Below are 19423 nucleotides of genomic sequence, written 5' to 3'. Positions count from 1 at the left end.
CCTTGACAGGATATTAAGTACCAATACCTTCAAGTGTTGATACGTTGTGATATTATAAGTCCCACTAATTCACAGTTTAGTATCATGTACATTACATATTCAAATTTTCAACCTATCCCAGCACATTAACAAAGTTACTAGGAAAAGCAAGCACCAACCAAAGATGTTACAGAGTGCAAAAAATTCTGACAAGAAGAACCAAGATCAAGGAGTAGGTTTTTTTAGGGAACAATCTACCAAAAATAACACAGGAATAAAAATAATTTAAAATATTGAAGACATTAAATGCACAACTGAATTGTCATTTAGTATGCTTTGTATTACAGGATAAAAAACTACGTCCATCTATGGAATGTTAAACTGACACCCACGGGGCGCCTGGGTGGCGCAGTCGGTTAAGCGTCCGACTTCGGCTCAGGTCATGATCTCACGGTCTGTGAGTTTGAGCCCCACGTCGGGCTCTGTGCTGACAGCTCAGAGCCTGGAGCCTGCTTCAGATTCTGTGTCTCCCTCTCTCTCTGCCCCTCCCCCATTCATGCTCTGTCTCTTTCTGTCCCAAAAATAAATAAACGTTGAAAAAAAATAAATAAATAAACTGACACCCAAGACAATCAAAACCTCTGGTTCAATATCCTACATTTTTCTGGTTGCACCACAAAATAAACAACAAGTAAATGATTTATTTCACTTCTTAAAAAAAAAGCATTTACACTTAAAAAATTGGATGAGGTGGGATTCTCTACTTCTTAAAAATGTTTCTAGAGCTACTAAAAACTTGCATTTACAAAACAGTTGGTCAAAATATGCCTGGGCTAAGGACTACTGATACGACATGGCATATGACATTAGTCAGACTTGGCTTCTTTCTCTCCTACTTCATCAGAGGCTGGACTCTCCTTAGCGTCTCCATTTTCTGCAGATAAGTCTTTTCTAGTTTTGTGGTTCACACTTCCACCTGTTTTCCCTCTGCTCCCCTTTTCCTTTTTGTTTGCACTTTTTTGTCTGAAGATTCATCCTTTCCTGCTGCTTTTTTGGCTTCGTTTCCACTTTTGCAGAAGCAGGTGCTGACAACTGCATGGATTCCCTCTTGTCCTCCTCCTTTGTTGCCTCCTTGGCGGAGTGGACCTTCTTCTTGGGCGCCTGGTGGTGGCTGTGGTGGATGCCTGTGGGTGCCTGGCCACTGCCCCTCTCCCAGCCCCAGACCTTTATATATTAACATAATGCAACACATTTTACTTACAATGCTTACAATCTTGATGTGTTATATGATATCGTGTCCGTTATATAATGCCTGTCTTTGTTTCTCTTTTTCAAAATATGCTACAAAATAACCACGTGATGTTGTAAAACTGATCAACTGACCAAAACTGCACAACGTACTCTTTCAGTTTTGGTGTGCATTGAGCAAAAAAAATTAACACGAAATATTATCGTTTTTTATTCTAAAATGATATTCCCAGGAGGGGAGGATCAGACCCCCTGGAATCCAGTAACGGCTGCCTTGGCTGGTGTTCTTTGGTTCCATCTGTTGTCACTGGCATGTGATCCTGGTGCTGGGGAGCTCCTGACCAGCAGGCTTCACCTGGGCAGAGCCTGTACCCTGTCACTGTGGTCTTCCCAGTGTCCAGAATAGTAGGTAGCCTACCATTGGCACTTAATAACTCATTGTGGAATTAGTTCAATAAATGGACACTAAGCTGAATCATCTCCCTTCCCCTGGCTTAATTTTCCCCATATGTAAAGTAAAGGCAAAGAAATGGTGATGCTAAACAGAGCTTGCTTGCATTTCTAGCTGAGGTTAGTTGAACATGGCCGAGGTTAGGCAGCCATACCTATATGTGTAGCCTTCCTTTCTACAGGGCTTAGAGAACTGTGATTAGGCCATGGTCTCTAGTGTGGCTCTGATCAGGGTAGTAGTGGGCTCTGCCCTGGAGCTCAGTATCATGCAGGCTCTGAGGAGGGATCCAGCTGACATTGGTAAAGTTCAAGTGTGTAAAATGCCAGGCATGACAAGATAAAAAGATGTGCCGCTGGTGACAAACAGGAGCCAAGAGGCGCAATAGTCAACTTCCATCAATTTATTTCCATCTGTTCATCTCCGGTTAACTACCCTGAGTTTATTTAGAGACAATTATCCATGGCAACAAACTACAGCAGTCCCTCTGAGCAGTTTGTAATTTTTCATAAAAAGACTCAACGAAAATTCAAAACCAAGAGACACCACTGCATAATTCCCAAACTAGTTATTGTTAATTACAAAATAAAATTAAATCTGCTGAAGGGGAAGTAGTGCAACACACTCTGGTCTTTTATAAAGGCAGCCGGAGGAGGAAGTGTAAATTTTCTCCAAAAGAGACTATCGTGTAGAAGATTATGGATGAAGCCAACAGATTATACTTGGCTACTGCTGTGGAAATCTTAAATTTCTTCACCTTGAAGCTGAGCAAAATCAGTGTTCGTTACTGTCAAGTATACGAACAAATCAACGCATTCCCCTCATTGGTGCTTTAGAAACCATTTTTAATGGACATTTTTATGTGACTTTTTTTTCCACCTAAGGTATTTGACAAACTAGTTAGCTGGACAAGAATGTGATACACCTACAATTAAGTTTAATGTACCTTTTAGCAAATACTCAATCCAGTTTGAAGGTTTTACAAGCTTGAAATTTCCCATCTTGCTGGACATTTCGGTTGGGATATTTGCTGGTATCTCAGACTTTGTACCCACCAAGTCCAGCATTTCTTTAGCTCTCTTCCTCGTTCTGCCTTAAATTTCTCTAAGTGATAGGACAATTTCTCCAGGCATCCCAACTAGAAACTTCGATGTCATTTAAAACGTTAATACATGTTAGCGTTATTTGCATTATAAATCAAGATGACATTGCTTTTTAAAAATGTGTTCTTTACTAGGTTCCAAGTGCCCATTGCTTCTTTTCACTGCATGGTGACCACTGTCATGTGTGTTTTTATCTTACACGTTAATTATTGTAATAGTCCCCTAATTTATGGTTTTTATCTACCTTACCACATCACTGATTAATCTTCCTAAAAATACTGATTTAATATTCTAAGCACTTTGCTAAAAATATTTCTCTAATTTAGTTTCCTACTTTCTGCCATGGCAAATTATTTCAGAGTTTTGTTTTCTATTTGTTTGTGTCCATAACTCAGAGTATTTATATTTTACAGGGATGTTACAGATCAAAGAATCCACCTGCTCTTAGATACATAATAAACTTTATATAAAAGCTCAGCATATCAGGCAGATGAAAGCCGAAACACTGTAGTTGAATGGGAAGGAGAGAATAGCATGTGGGAGAGGTCAACCTGCCAGCCATTCTCTAAGACACAGGTGAAGATCACTTCCTTCCTGAAGCTTCCCAGGTTTTTACAACTTCCAATGATGTGAACTCTCTTTAGTCATTGTGCATCTTATTAAATACCATATCATGATATTGTTTTTACAAATTTTGTTTTCTTACTTGCTTTACAAACTCTGAAGAGTGTTGATATAATGCCATGAAAAATATTGATTGATTACAAACGAAATATGAATCAAAATTTTTATTAGTATTATTTTTTTCAATCAGGCCTTCTGTTTTTGTCTCTACCTTCTCACCCATTTTTGGAAATATTATCAGTTCCTAAATGTTTGGGGTCTTCTCAGGATAACTTCTCAGCTTTTTTTATCGGCTGTTCAAGAAGTCACTCTCTCAGATATGGGTTAGAGTTAGGGTTAGGATTTTAGAGGAAGGGATCTTCTGCATGTCAAGTGATATATGTGTATGTATGTTTATTTATTTATTTATTTAAATATATATTAAAAATATTTACATATATTTAAGTAGTGAGAAAGCGATTATATACTGTAACTCATGAAGAGTCAAGGGGAGTACCTATGTATAGTTTATATATTTAGTCAAATGAAACTTTGGACATTGTTGTTCTGACACATGTATAATGTATATTACTGTGAATATGTATAACACAGTGAAGGGTATAAATGTTTTTTAATTCATGAAATGTGTATAGTTGCTATGAATCTTCCATATTTGAATTACTTTTTATGTTATTTCTCCTAATGCTATAGCCAGTTAATTTACAAGCAATGCACATTAAACACCTACTGCATGCCAGCTAGTGTTGGATATCCTATATAAGTTAATTTTTGTCTCTACTGTGCTCGCAGTATCTTGTAGACACACACACAATGCACATCTGAATGCATGGTGCATTTACGCGAGATCAAGCCCTATGTACAAGGCAAAGTCAAAACAGGCACACAGCTATCACTGTAAACATTTAAAACTGAAGAAACTTAATATCAGGAATTGGTTACACAGGTGATAGAATCTCTAGGAATCCAAAAAGCAGATGGCAAGACAACAGAGAGGTTAGCGTCAGCAGGAAGCTCCTATCACCTGCCAGTGAGACGAGGGAGATGGACTGTGGTCCCACAGCAACTGAAACACAGTTGGCCTGTGCAACGGGAGCTGCTGTCACAGAGGAGATGGTAGCCACTGCCAAAAACACCACAAGACCCAGAGAAGGAGGAGAAATACCCCACCTTGCTTGCTTGTCTTGTCCTTCAGTCCTTGGTCACTGCCTTCCAATTGGCTAAGTTTCCCAGAACCCTGGGGGCAGAAGAGCCTGGAAAATATTTCCTCTGGAACCAAGCAGAGCTGGGGAAGGGGAGAAGGTATTACATAGGAGACTGATACATCACTTTTTCAAGTGATGTATGACTGAGACAGGAAGACTTGTAGCTTTATTTGGCCACTCTCGACACTGAAATCCTACTGCATTTGTTGCTGGCTTCCATCTATTGTAGTGTTTTCTTTTTAACTTCTGAAAAGTTGTTTTAGACCACAAAAAGATGAGAATTAATGTCACTTTACAGAATGAACTATATGCTGCTGTTTATTAAATTAAGATGAGCATGATATGCACCATATGCACCCACCTCTTTTATAGACAAATCTGTGATTATTGCTATAATTCTACTGTTTTACTGTGACCTCCTACTAATCAACAACCCCCCTGATCCCCTGTGAAACCCTTACATAGGTGTGGTTAAAGGAAAAGTGTATAGCTCATATATGTATATATATAAAATCGCAACTGAAATGTAGATTTCTTGGGGTGATGAACCTGTGTTTTATTTGTGTGTGTGTGTGTGTGGGTGTGTGTGTGCACACACATGCATAAGCAAGACTAGAGCCATGCATTTATTGAATGAATGAACCAGTCTGTGCTCTAGAAGGCAAAGGGGAGCAGGAGCAAAGACTGGGAAGGGCCTGGAAAGGGTGGGTGAGCTTTTGTTTGGGAAGAATAGATTCCAGTTGCAAAAGCTGGTGGTCTGTTCCCTCCCACCAGTTACTGGGAATAGATCATCAGAAGTCAAAGTCCATTTCACCTCAATCGACCTCTTCTAAAAGGGAGAAGGGAGTTGAGAATGGAATCAATGTTTGTTTGCTGCCCTCACAATTGCAAGATATACCACACTCCTTATGATCTTTAATGTTTCTTAACAGTCTTCCAAAGTAGATGTCTTGTTCTTGTTCTTGTTCTTGTTCTTGTTCTTGTTCTTGTTCTTCTTGTTCTTCTTCTTCTTGTTCTTGTTCTTCTTCTTCTTTTGCATGTAATTTTATTTTAGTTTTAGTAAACTCTGTACCCAACGTGGGAGGTGAACTCATGACCCTGAGATCAGGAGTCAAATACTCTACTGACTAAGCCAGCCAGGTGCCCCTGAGGGACAATTCTTAAGCCTAATTGGCAGACTAGAGAATTGATACTATGAGAAGTTAAGCAATTTACTTAAGGTTGCATAGGAAGTAACTAGCAGAGTGAGCTTTACAACCCAGGCACGGAGAGCTGAAAAAATATTATGTAGTGTCTCTTGATTGCTACCTGGGATGCATGCCTACAATAACTGAAGCTAGTTAGACAGCTCTACTGCACCCCCCCCCCAGACCAGACGTCTCTTACCAAAATAATTATCCAACCCAATTGTTTGAAATGTTCACTGGGAGAGGAGACTATATCTCACAAGTAAAGAGAAAGTAAAGCCTTATAAAGAAAATTGAACTGCAATTGGATAAGTATTAGTGTGAATAATTTCAATTCAAGGTAACACTGACTACCTTCAGCTGCAAATGAAAGAGAGGGTGAGCGTGCAGAGGGGCTAACGTCATGAGAACAGGGGCAGGCCAGACTCCCAAAGAGAGAAAAGGGAACTAGAAGAGTGGCATTGTGAGCGCTAAAGACATATTTCAAGACTCCACAATCCCTTCTTAGACGTTCCTTCCAATCTTCAACTGTGGATAGGAAAAGCAAAGTAGTTCCCCCATTGCCTCACCAGGTCACCTACTCGCTTCTCTGTTGCTAACATCACACGTTGAGTTGGAATTTGGTTGAAGAAGGGGTTCTTCTGCAAAAGATAAAAATGTTTAAACACCACAAATCCAGAATGTTATTGGTAGTTGTAGAAAAAGTACTGAAATGGGGCCCTGGGGGACACAGCTCTATTCTAGCTCTGTCTTCTTCCAGAATGTGAGAAAATCATTTAACCTCCAGAACCTCCCTTTATTCATTTTGGTTGGACCAGGATCTAACATCTCATTAATTACAGTTCTTCCACCTCCTGCATCCTGTGATACCTGCAAAAGGAGATGAACTTTGCAGCACAAATTGATTCTTATCAGTCCTACTTTTTTTGCCATCTCTTAAGAAATTATAAACTTCTGGCGCCTGTAATATGAGGAGATGATTGAGCATGGTGAGCTGTGGTTAATTACAGGTTAGTAGCATTTTGAGGTGTGGCTGTGAAATGATATAAGCACATATTACTTCTAATTGCTTTATTCTCAGCTGAGTTATGAGAACTTGTTCTAGGACTTCCCTCTTATGAGGTTACCACATTATTAAATTATATGGGACCAAGATATCCCCATCAGACTCATGCTAATGGGACTCATATAAGTTCTTCACCTTCAGGTCTACTTGGAAGTCTTGGGACTGAGACAATTACCCCTGCTTGTCCAGAGTGGAGGAGGGATCACAGGGATGGGACACAGGTAAGCTAAGGAGAGGGTACCTTTTTGCAGTGATTCATCACATCTACCCAGCAGATACTGCATCTGGGTCTATACACCAAGGTTTATAGAGCCTTGTCAGCTCCCTGCTTATATGAAGACTTTTTATTTTACCTAAGAATTTTATTCAGTGTGAAATTTCTTGGTAGTGACCTGCATAAATCCTAATGAATTTTTTTTCCAGGAGCCACATTTATGATAGAAAATAAAACAAGGCTGCTGGTCCAGAGATGCAAATTTAATTATTTTTCACTGATTATCTTTTTATTTACAAGAATATCCAGAGAGTCTATAATGGGGAATCTTTCTAGGATGTGAGTTTTAAGGGACCTTTTCACCTGCCTGGGATATAGAACACATAAAAAAGAACAAAAATGAAGTATGGGCTTAACTCCAAATGATCATGTTAGACAGTGTCTGTGACCATGAGGTGCTCTGAGTTTGGGGTGAGAAATGGCAGGATAGGATCTAGCTCACTGATTGGCTCCTAAGCCCCTCTCAGCCCTGTGACAAGAGATATACGCAAATCCAATGGCTTGTTGGTACTCCATTCATGCAACAATTTTTTTTCCAGTCTGTTCTATGTGCCAGGCATTGTTTTAGTCTCTAAGGACATAGTGTGAATGAGATATTTGGACAATGTCTCTGCACTCATGGATATTATTATGGGCAAGAAAGTAAACAAATAAACACTCAATTATTGCATAATGTAATGTCAGGTACTGACAATACTCCAAGGAAAAAACAAATGAAGTTGCGTAAGGCAATAGAGTAAGAGGGTTGAGGGTTAACATCATGCAGTGTTACATCATGAGTCCTACCTGAGGAGATGACATTTCAACAGACATCTGAAAAGTTGGAAAACTGATAATGTAAATATTTGCAAAAAAATATTGAATTTTTCACTATTCTTATTTTAAAACTGATTTGACCACTGTGTTTCCACAGTTACAATATCCTCTCCCTTCTCAAATATTGATATTTAAGGTCCAGTTGATGATACACTTTGGCTCTTGGTTCGGTCATGGGAAAAGCCCCCTTTTTGAGTCCAAAGAACCCTTTCTTGACTTTCACTATGCAACTATCAAAAACGTTTTTTCTGTGTTGGGAAAGATAGAATGAATCAATGTGACAAAGTGATTGCATGGGGCTTTTTACAAAATATAAGTCATCCTAGCAATATTTTTGCAAAAGTTTTCTTTGCACCGAAGTTCTTCTTCCTTCATTTGTTAATGCTTATACTAAAGACTAGAAAAAGTCTATCCCACTGTACTAGGCTCAAATGAGATTACTGCCCATCATGCCTCCATAAGTGGTCTCTACAGACCCATGCTGAGTGTGGCAGGCAGAACCTCACATCTGGACGCAAGGAGGAGTGAATGGATACCTTGAACTTCCTGAACTTTTTTAAGGCAGCTTTTAGAAACTTTGGTACAAAATACCACATTACATAGCATTTATTACCTTAACCAGTTCTAAGTGTATAGTTGAGCAGTGTTAGATATATTCACATTGTTGTGCAACCAATCTCCAGCACTTCTTCATCTTATTAGACTTGAACTCTACCCATTAAACAATAACTCCCCATTCTCCCCTCCCCTCAGCCCTAGAAACCACCATTCTACTTTCCGTTTCTATGAATTGGACTACTTTAGATACTGTACGTAAGTAAATTTATACAGTATTTGACTTTTTGTGACTGGCTAATTTTTCTCAGCATAATGTCCTCAAGATTTATCCATGTTGTAGCATGTGTCAGAATATCCTTCCATTTCAAGGCTGAATAATGTTCCACTGTGTGTGTGTGTGTGTGTGTGTGTGTGTGTGTGTGTGTTTGTATGTATAATATACATACCACATTGGTTAATCCATTCAAGAAGTAGTTTTATTGAGGAATAATAGATACAAAACCAACTCCACACATTTAAAACATTCAATTTTATAAGTTTAGACATATGAAGACAGCCACGAAATCAGTAGTACAATCAAGGTAGTCAACATATCCATGCAAAAGTTCCCTCATGCCCTTTTGTAATCTTCCCTTCTGTTCTTCTCTCTCTCTCCCTTCAGGCAACAACCAATTTGCTGTTTGCATATTTTAGAATTGTCATTCGGTATCATTATTTTGAGATTCATCTATGTTATTGCATACATAAACAGTTCATTCTTTTTATCACTGATTAGTATTTCATAGTACCAATATTCAACACTTTATCTATTCACCTGTGACAGATATTTGAGTTGTTTCTAGTTTTTGTAAATTATACATGCGTAAGTATTACAAGTATAATTACAGATACATGAATGTAATGAGCATTCATTTTTAAGTCTTTGTATGGATATTCCTTTATTTTTCTTGGATAAATATCTGGGAATGGAATAGCGAAGTCAGATGCTAAACGTATGTCTAATTTTTTAAGAAACCGTCAAACTGTTTTTCAAAGTCGTTAAACCATTTCATAGCCCTGCTAATAACATGTAGTACCTCCAGTTCCTCTACGTTCTTGCCAGTACTTGGTATGGTCAGTTTTTTAAATTTCAGTCATTCTAATAGGTGTACAGTGGTATATCACTGTGGTTTTAATTTGCCTTTTTCCTTAATGACAAATTAAGGTGAGAAAAAGAAAAAAATGAGCATCTCTTCATGTGCTTTTTGCTATCTACATATTTTCTCTGGCGAAGTGTCTGTTCACGTCTTTGGTTCATTTTTTATTGAGCCATTTGTTTTCCTATTATTAAGCTTGGAGCTTTTACAAATATTTTGGACACAAGTCCTTTAGCAAATATATGACTTGGAAAAATTTTCTCCCAGTCTGTGGCTTACATTTTCATTCCGTTAACTGTGCCTTGCAGAAAACAAGTTTTTATTTTGATAAAATCTAATTTATGTATTACGGCCTTCTATCAATGAAACTTAAAAAAATTTTTTTTAACGTTTATTCATTATTGAGAGACAGAGAGAGAGAGAGACAGAACATGAGCATGGGAGGATCAGAGAGAGAGAATCCGAAACAGGCTCCAGGCTCTGAGCTGTCAGCACAGAGCCCGCCGGGGCTCAAACTCACAAACTAGAAGATCATGACCTTAGCCGAAGTCAGACGCTTAACCAAGCCACCCAGGCGCCCCCTATCAGTGATACTTTTGATGTCATTTCCAAGAAATGTGAACCTAATCCAAGTTCATAAAAATTTTCTTCTGTGTTTTCTTTCAGAAGTTTTATAGTTTTAAATTCTACATGTAGATTTATTTTTATTTTTTATATAAAGTGTAGATTCAAGTTTTTTCTGTTGCTTTTTGGTTTTGTCTTGTTTTGTTTGTTTTCATTTTAACATAAGCATGTCCAATTGTTCAAGCATTGTTTGTTGAAAGGCTGTTCGTTTTCCATTGACTTGATCTTGCCTTTGGTCAAAAATCAGTTTTCCATTTAGGCGCGTGACTATTTCAGGATTAATTTTGTTCCACTGATTTATTTGCCTATTTTTATGCCAATTACATAACTTGAAGAATAAAATTTAATTATATAATTTGAAGTCTTAAAACCAGAAAATCCTTTCAAAGTTGTTTTAAGTATTCTTAGCCTTTTATATTGCCACATGAATTTTAAAAGTAGCTTGTCAATTTCTTAGAAAATGCTGTTGGGGTTTGGAATGGCACTGTGTTGCATCTATAGACTAATTTGTCAAAAATCGGTTATAAAAATACTGAGTTTTCTGACACATAACATGGTATAGGTCTCTTTCTTTATTTTAAAGATTCTTAATTTCAGGGGTGCTTGGGTGGCTCAGTCAGTTGAGCAGCCGACTTCAGCTCAGGTCAGGATCTAACAGTTTGTGAGTTTGAGCCCCGCGTCGGGCTCTGTGCTGACAGCTCAGAGACTGAAGCCTGTTTCAGATTCTGTGTCTCCCTCTCTCTGACCCTTCACCACTCATGCTCTGTCTTTCTCTGTCTCTCGAAAATGAATAAACATTAAAATTTTTTAAAATAAAGATCTTCTTTTATTTCAGCAACATATTATAGTTTTCAGTGTACAGATCTTAAACTTATTTTGTTAGATTTATCCTTAAGTATTTTATAATTTTTGATGCTATTGTAAATAATATTTTATAACTGAAATTTCTGATTTTTAGTAATATAGAAAAATAATTAAATTTTGTATAATAAAATTTTATTCTGCAAACTTGATAAACTCACTTATTTGTTCTAGTAGTGTTTTTGTAAATTCCATAGAATTGTATACATAGACAATCATGTTTTTTCTTTTCCAACTGGATGCCATTTATCTGTGTCTATCTGTCTGTTTGTCTTTTTCTCTTTGACTTATTGTACTGGCTAGGAGAGAGTGAATAGGGCTGGTAAAAGAAAATATTCTTTTATTTTTCATCACCCTAGGGGGAAAGTATTCAATGTTTCAGGAGTAAGCATGGTATTGGCTTCATGTTTTTTTGTAAATATTCATAATAAATTGGGGAGGGTCCCTTGTATTTCTTTTGTGCTGAGAGTTTTTATCAGGAATGGATATTGGATTTTGTCAAATGCTTTATCTGCATTTCATGAGAACATCACGTGGTTTTTCTTTTATTTTGTAAATATGATGAATTTTATTGATTGATTTTTAAATGTTAAAACAAGTTTCCATTCTCAGGATAAACCTCACTTGGATATGACTTATATATGGCAGCATATGATTTACTAAATTTAAAAAATAATTTAAATATTTATACACATGAAAAACATTGGTCTTATAATTTTCCTTCTTCTCAATGTCACTGTGTGGTTTTGGTATCAGTGAATGTTCTCATGGTAGAATTTCTACTGTTTCCTTCTTAACTCATTAGTAGAATTCATTAATAAGATCATCTGAGCCTAGAGTTTTCTTTGTGGACAAATTTTTTTTTTTTTTTTTTTTGCTGTAAAATAAATCTACTTAGTAACCAGGAGGCTACTTGGTTTATTTTCTGATTTGTGTATTTCAAAGAATTTTTCCATTTCTTATAATTTGCTAAATTTATGACCATAAACTTGTATGTGAAATCTCCTGATTTTCTTTTCAATATATGTAAAATCTTTAGTGATGTCACCTCTCTTATTCCTAATATTTATAATATGTATTTTTAAAAATTTTTCCTCTTTAATAAGTCTGGATATTTATCAATTTTACTGATTTCATAAAATCAGTTTTTTTGTTTGTTTTATTGGTATTCTCTATTGTTTTTCTGTTTTCTTTTTCATTAATTTATCCTCTGATGTTTCCTCTTTTTATGTTTTAATTTTCTAATTTTATGGGTGGATTTGAAATCTTTCTTCTCTTCTAACATAATCATCTGGCCCTATGATTTTCCCTCTAAGCAATGCTTTAACTGAATTTCACAAATTTCAATTCATTTTCATTCTCATTCAACTCAAAACACCTTCTAATTTTCCTTTTGATTCCTTCTCTAACCCATGTGTTATGTAGAGATGTGCTATTTGGTTTCCAAATATTTGGGAATTTTCTCCACTTTTTCATTTTTGTTGAGCCTCAAACCTCATCTTTTGCAGGATTACTTTATAGAAGGCATCATGGACTCATCTCTCAGTATTCTGAAGCTTCTGTATCACTGTTTACATTACCCTTCCTTGCTTCCTTCCTTCCTCCCTTTATTAAAGAGACACAGAGACAGCATGAGCAGGGGAAAGGGGCAGAAAGAGAGAGAGAGAGAGAGAGAGAGAGAGAGAGAATCCCAAGAGGGCTCCATGCCTAACACAGAGCCCAACAGCCCAAGCTTGATCTCACAACCTTGAGATCATGACCTGAGTCAAATTAAAAAATCTGAAGATTAACCAACAGAGCCACCCAGGTGCCTCTCACTGTTTATATTACAAAAGTTTGTTTATTTATTTTAAAAATAAGGAAGGCTTCATGAATTTGCATGTGATCCTTGTTCAGGGGCCATGCTAATCTTTGCATCATTCCAATTTTAGTATATGTGCTGAGGATGCAAGCACTGTTTATATTTTAAATTAAAAACAAGGGGTGCCTGGGTGGCTCAGTTGGCTAAGCATCTGACTTTGACTCACCTCACGATCTCTCCCAGCTCGTGAGTTTAAGCCCTGCATAGGGCTCTGTGCTGACAGCTCAAACCTTGCAGCCTGCTTTGGATTCTATGTCCCACTCTCTCTCTGTCCCTTCCCCCACTTGCTCTCTCTCTCAAAAATACATAAATATTAAAAAAATTTTTAAATTAAAAACAAAAGGAGCAGCGGACTTCTACTTCTAGCTATTCTTTTTTTAAAAATTTTATGTTTAGGGGCGCCTGGGTGGCGCAGTCGGTTAAGCGTCCGACTTCAGCCAGGTCACGATCTCGCGGTCCGTGAGTTCGAGCCCCGCGTCGGGCTCTGTGCTGACAGCTCAGAGCCTGGAGCCTGTTTCCGATTCTGTGTCTCCCTCTCTCTCTGACCCTCCCCCGTTCATGCTCTGTCTCTCTCTGTCCCAAAAATAAATAAACGTTGAAAAAAAAAATTTAAAAAAAAAAATAAATAAAATAAAAATTTTATGTTTATTTCTGACACAGAGACAGAGCACGAGTGGGGGAGGGGCAGAGAGAGAGGGAGACACAGAATCAGACGCAGGTTCCAGGCTCTGAGCTGTCAGCACAGAGCCCGATGCGGGGCTCGAACTCACAAACCATGAGATCATGACCTGAGCCGAGGTTGGTCACTTAACCAACTGAGCCACCCAGGCGCCCCTACTTCTAGCTATTCTGACTGCTATTTTTCTTTCCTACCAAGAAAATGATTAAAGCTGGAATGAATATGTGAAATAGATATTATAAGACATAAGAAAACAGTAAGTTTTTGAAGGCCCATGAAGGAAGTAGTTCCAAGTCAGAAAGAACTTGAAGACCCAAGGTCTTGGAGAGAAGCCTTTGGTGTCACACCAATTGCCCCAATACACTCATGTTGAAAATATATGTGACTTTCTGCCTAAGATTTTGGTCTTCCTGAGAGAATTCATTTGTCTCATGTGTGGGGAAACTGCAAGCTCTGAATATTCAAAGCAGCCTCATCTAGTGATGGCTAAGGAGTTAGTATGGAATTAATGTGGCTTATTTTTTGTTTGGTTAATGTATCTCTGAGTCTCAATCTATATTTTCCATAGTTTCAGATCATACTCAGTGTGCCTTCCAGAACAAAATTAGATTCCCTTTGAAAGAAGATAAAAATCCCCAAAATCTCTACTGTTATTCTTTCCATTTTCTCTCTTCTCCTTCTATCCTTTATTCAAAATAGCCATGCATTTCTGGAAGGAAGACCAGATAGACTGAAAACCAATAAAGAAAAACAGACAACATAAACAGATCCACAAATTATCAGTTTATAATTATTACTAGGCACTGATTTAAAAAGTGATGTAACTACACACTTGATACAAAAGAGGAGAGTAGTAAGGAACAGAAATTCAGGACCAGAGAAAACTTCAAAATTAAAGAGAGACTAAAAGGAAGAAAATACAAAATAAAAAGTAAGAGATTATGGAATATGTGAAAAGGTCCAACACATGTTTATGTAGAATGCTAGATGGAAAAGAGATAAGAAAATGGAAAGAAGCAATTTCTGAAGAAAGAATGGTCAAGAATTTTCCAAAACTAATGGATGAAAACCCATAATTTAACAAGTTTAGCAAATCCCAGGAAGGACTAATATAAAAAAAAATCACATCCCTGAAACTAAAATAAGGGAAGATAATAAATGTAGTCATAGAGGTAGTAAATACTCATTAACTTAAAAAAAAAAAAACAAAACAGTATGCCAGCAACATATTCCTCAGAAGAAATAAAGACATTGTGCAATTAAACCATTCTTTTTTAAGCTCAAGATCATATTAATAACAGCTTGTGGTGGTGATGGTGGTGGTGCTGTGTGTGTGCTCTTTTGCTAAAATGGCAGAGTTCAGTATTTGTGACAGAAACCAGATGGCCTGCAAAGCTTAAAATATTACTATCTAGCTCTTTATAAAAAAAAAATTCTGACCCTTACAGATATTTACTCTTTACAAAGTTAATTAGATGTGATGTCTTAAAAAAATCTTGTCATCAAATAGTTTGAAAGCCATGCTATTTTGTCCCTAGATAGGAGAATAAGGTTAAGGTAAGGGATCTGTGTTGTGGGGCTAGAATTAGATTCTGAAATTAGTGAAGTCTAAGAGATGAGCCCTAGTCATGAACTAGGAGATTCTCTGTTTCTGACTGGCTATTTTCTTGTCTGCAGCTTCTTCTATAAAACAGAAATAGAGTTGCCCTACCTGCTTGTTTTAAGTCTCATATCATGTAACAATTTACATCATGATAATAAAAGAAAAAATATAATGATGAAAATTGTTAGCATCAACACTGCATTCAAATAGGAGAAGATAGGGGTGCCTGGGTGCCTCAGTTGGTTGAGCATCTGACTCTTGATTTCAGCTCAGGTCATGATCCCAGGGTCAGGTGATTGAGCCCCCCATGGGGCTTTGCCCTGAGTGGGGAGTCTGCTTAAGATTCTCTCTCTCTCTCTCTCTCTCTCTCTCTCTCTCCCTCTTCTCTTCTCCCCCCACTTGCATGCATTCTCTCTAAAATAAAGTAAAATAATAAATTAAAATAAAATAAAATAGGAATATATATATGTGTGTGTGTGTATATATATATATATATATATATATATATATGGTAGAATGTGAATTTAAACCACAAATCTCTACCTAACTTGTAAATTGGTTCTTCTGGTTAATTTATTTCATCCATCTTTGTTGATCTTTTCCACAGTTGATCAGAGTAACTATATAATTAATTTGACCTTTAACAAAATCTCTCATGTTATCCTTTTGCTTCTTTGCCTCTCCTCCTCCATTTTTGGACTATCATGATCGGTGCCATTTATTGAGCACTTACTATGTACCATATACTGTATTAAATATATTATACTCAATATTTAATCCCTACAATAGTAATATGAAGTACACATTATTATCCTCATTTTACAGAAGAAATTTATATAAAAATTATTTAAATATTGTTGTCCAAGTTTGCAAAATTCTTAAGTGGCAGATCTGAAGTTTAAATGCAAGTCTGTTTGAGTTTATAATATTATCATGCATCTTCTCTCTCTCTCTCTCTCTCTCTCTGGTACCTGTGTTTAGTATTCATGGCTTATCCTTCTCTGTATTTTCCATGCTAGATAAGTGCTCTGCACAGAGAAAGCCATTATAACAATTAATAAAAATTAGTGAAAATTAGTGCTAACTAGTAATGATAAAATTTTAAAGTAAATAAATGAATACAATAGTTTATTTGGGCTAAAAATTACATAATTCTGTGGTCAGGATAGGTTTAGAAAATACTAGGTTGAACAGATTTCCTTAAAGCAGCACTTTTCAAAAAATTTAAGAAAAAATATGTGTTGTGTATCTGATCGATTTGATGTACTGTGGCATGTAGCATTCACGAAAGGTGTTTGAGCACAGAATTTCTTTTGGTAAACACCTTCTTGGACTTTGGAAAGTTTAAATTAATTTATAAAAAGAAATGGATTTAAAAGCTGGTAATAAGCTGTATTTTTAAGTAATGAAATATTAGATTTTATTCAGCAAGCAAATGAATATTTTCTTCAATTTGGGCATTTTCAGAGCAGAGCATAATTTGCATGAAGTGACAATTTATAAAAGCAACATCGCTATTAAATTTGACCTTTTGACTTTTTGAACAAATTCCTCATTAAAGCCTATGGACTACGTTTTATATTAAATACAAAAACAAAGATATCCTTAATGAGGTGCTGGGAGAGGGACAGGAAGACCTAAAGCAGCTTAATTTGCTCAGAAATTGTGAGGAATGAATGGGGTACAGACCAGTAATTACCACTGTTTGGGGAAAAAACTTGAGCGAGTGATCATTCCATCTAAGTCTGTGACATAATTCCATCTTGGATATAAAAACTCCAATGATATGAATTTATGCTAATTACCTCCCAATTTAATAGGATTACATGTGCTGGAGTAATTGGAAATTTATATGGAAACTTCAATGGTGTAATCAGTTATTTTGAGTAACAATATGATTATCTTAAAAACAAGTGATCAGGATATGTGTATTTGATTTCACTGAAGACTGAATCGAGTGATGGTTTTAGTATGGTATGAGGTTAGCCTTAGACATTTGCTATACTGTGAGCTAAAAATGGAAAGACCAAGTATGGGGTGGTGGTGAGGCCAAAACTCTGTGTAGCAATAACAGTGTACAAAATCTGTGATAGCAGGTACAAATCCTATTTATATATTCATTCACTTCGTTTAATCAGATGTAGTCATCTGTGTCTGCATAGCATGCTGGACCCAAACTAACTCTCCCTAGGTGCTTCTGATTTTTTTTTTTTTAATTTTTTTTTCAACGTTTATTTATTTTTGGGACAGAGAGAGACAGAGCATGAACGGGGGAGGGGCAGAGAGAGAGGGAGACACAGAATCGGAAACAGGCTCCAGGCTCTGAGCCCTCAGCCCAGAGCCTGACGCGGGGCTCGAACTCACGGACCGCGAGATCGTGACCTGGCTGAAGTCGGACGCTTAACCGACTGCGCCACCCAGGCGCCCCATAGGTGCTTCTGATTTTAATTAGGGGTGTATGTGCTGTCTTGGCCTCTACAAAACTCAATGATTTAGAGGGAGAAAGAGAGAACTAGAACAATGGATAGAATATTGCCTGTGGTGGTAAGCTTTATGGCAGAGTAAGACAAAACAAAAAGTAGAGGGTCGGAAAGACTTTCCAGGGGAAGTAATACCTGAACTATGACTTGAAGAATGAGTGGGAATCAATGAAGCAGAAAAGGGGAATAAGAAAGTGATAAAGCAAAGGCTTCGGGAGAAATTCCTAGGGGGGAGAAATGTGCTAATAGAAAGATATTACAGAGATGGGTATATTTGAGGATCTCCAAGTAATTAAATACGGCTTAGAAGAGAGTAGGTACTGTGATAGTTAATTTCATGTGTCAATTTGACTAGGCCACAGTACCCAGATTTTTGGCCAGACATTATTCTAGATGTTTCTGTGGAAGTACTTTTTAGATGAGATTAACGTTTAAATCAGCACACTACACTATAAGTAAAGCAGGGTACTCTCCGTAACATGGGTGGGCCTCATCCAATCAGTTGAAGGCCTTAATTAAAAAAAGAGTGACCTCCCTTGAAGAAAAGAGAATTCTAACACAAACCATCTTTGGACTCAAATGGCAACTCCTTCCTGGTCTCTAGCCTGCTGGCCTACCCTGCAGATTTTGGACTTTCCAAGGCTCCATAACTGCATGAGCCAATTCTTTGAATTCTTTTTCTCTATACATTTTATTGATTCTATTTCTCTGGGGAAATAGATTAATTGACTAACACAGACAAATATAGGAGAGAAGTAAAAGATGAAAGGCAATGGAGAATGATCAAATCATTTTTGTTCTTTTGTTCTTTTTATTTTTTACTGACATATAACACATACAGTGAAAAGTAAACATTTATGCATGTTAATCGTCTTTGTAGAAATTCATATGAACACTTACATGTAATCAGGACCTAGGTAGAGACATGGAACATTGCCACCCCCCTCTCCCAGATCCTATCCCAAATTCCCGTGAGTAACCACAGTTGACTTCTAAGAGTTTCACACGTTTTTGAATTCTGATTGAATGCTTATACATACAAGCATCTTATTGCTATATACTTTAGTTTGCTTTTTCACATTGCTGTATAATATTTCATTGTGTTCATATGCCACAATCTTTTCATCCATCCTAAAGGTAGACGTTTAGGTAGTCTCTAATTTTTAGCTTATTTGTATAGAGATGTTACGCATGTTGAGTGTATGTCTTTTGGTGAATAGAGGAATGCATTTCTGTTGGTTATTATCTGCAGAAGTGGCGTTGCTGGATTATAGTATATACTATATATCCTGTAGAATCACAGGAATGTAACTGATCAAACTAGTCTTTTATTTTATTATTTTATTTTTAATGTCTATTTATTTTGAGAGAGAGAAACAGAGTGTGAGTGGGGGAGGGGCAGAGAGAGGGAGACACAGAATCTGAAGCAGGCTCCAGGCTCTGAGCTGTCAGCACAGAGCCCAATGTGGGGCTCGAACTCACAAGCTGTGAGATCATGACCTGAGCCGAAGTCAGATGCTCAACCGACTGATCCACCCAGGCACTGCTAAACGAGCCTTTTAGATAGATCTTTCACATAGGAATGAAAAGAATGGATGAAAGAATGATGATAATAATCTAGGTGAGAATTGGTTAAGGCTTGAACTTATGCATGTGAGATAGAAATTAAGAGAT

General features: G+C 37.0%; 1 non-coding gene and 1 pseudogene across 1 annotated transcript; both read right to left on the bottom strand.

Annotated features, from left to right (window-relative positions):
• Nucleotides 1-845: 845 nt before the first annotated feature.
• LOC123610329 lies at nt 846-7932 on the bottom strand (annotated as a pseudogene).
• A 5045-nt stretch (nt 7933-12977) lies between these two features.
• On the bottom strand, nt 12978-13081 carry LOC123576234. The gene has a single exon (XR_006701254.1). It is a non-coding gene; the product is annotated as a U6 spliceosomal RNA (small nuclear RNA).
• Between the last annotated feature and the right edge of the window lie 6342 nt (nt 13082-19423).

The sequence above is a fragment of the Leopardus geoffroyi genome, chromosome C2, assembly GCF_018350155.1.
Source record: "Leopardus geoffroyi isolate Oge1 chromosome C2, O.geoffroyi_Oge1_pat1.0, whole genome shotgun sequence".
Classification (NCBI taxonomy): Eukaryota; Metazoa; Chordata; class Mammalia; order Carnivora; family Felidae; genus Leopardus; species Leopardus geoffroyi.
This window is presented reverse-complemented; position numbering and strand designations above follow the sequence as displayed.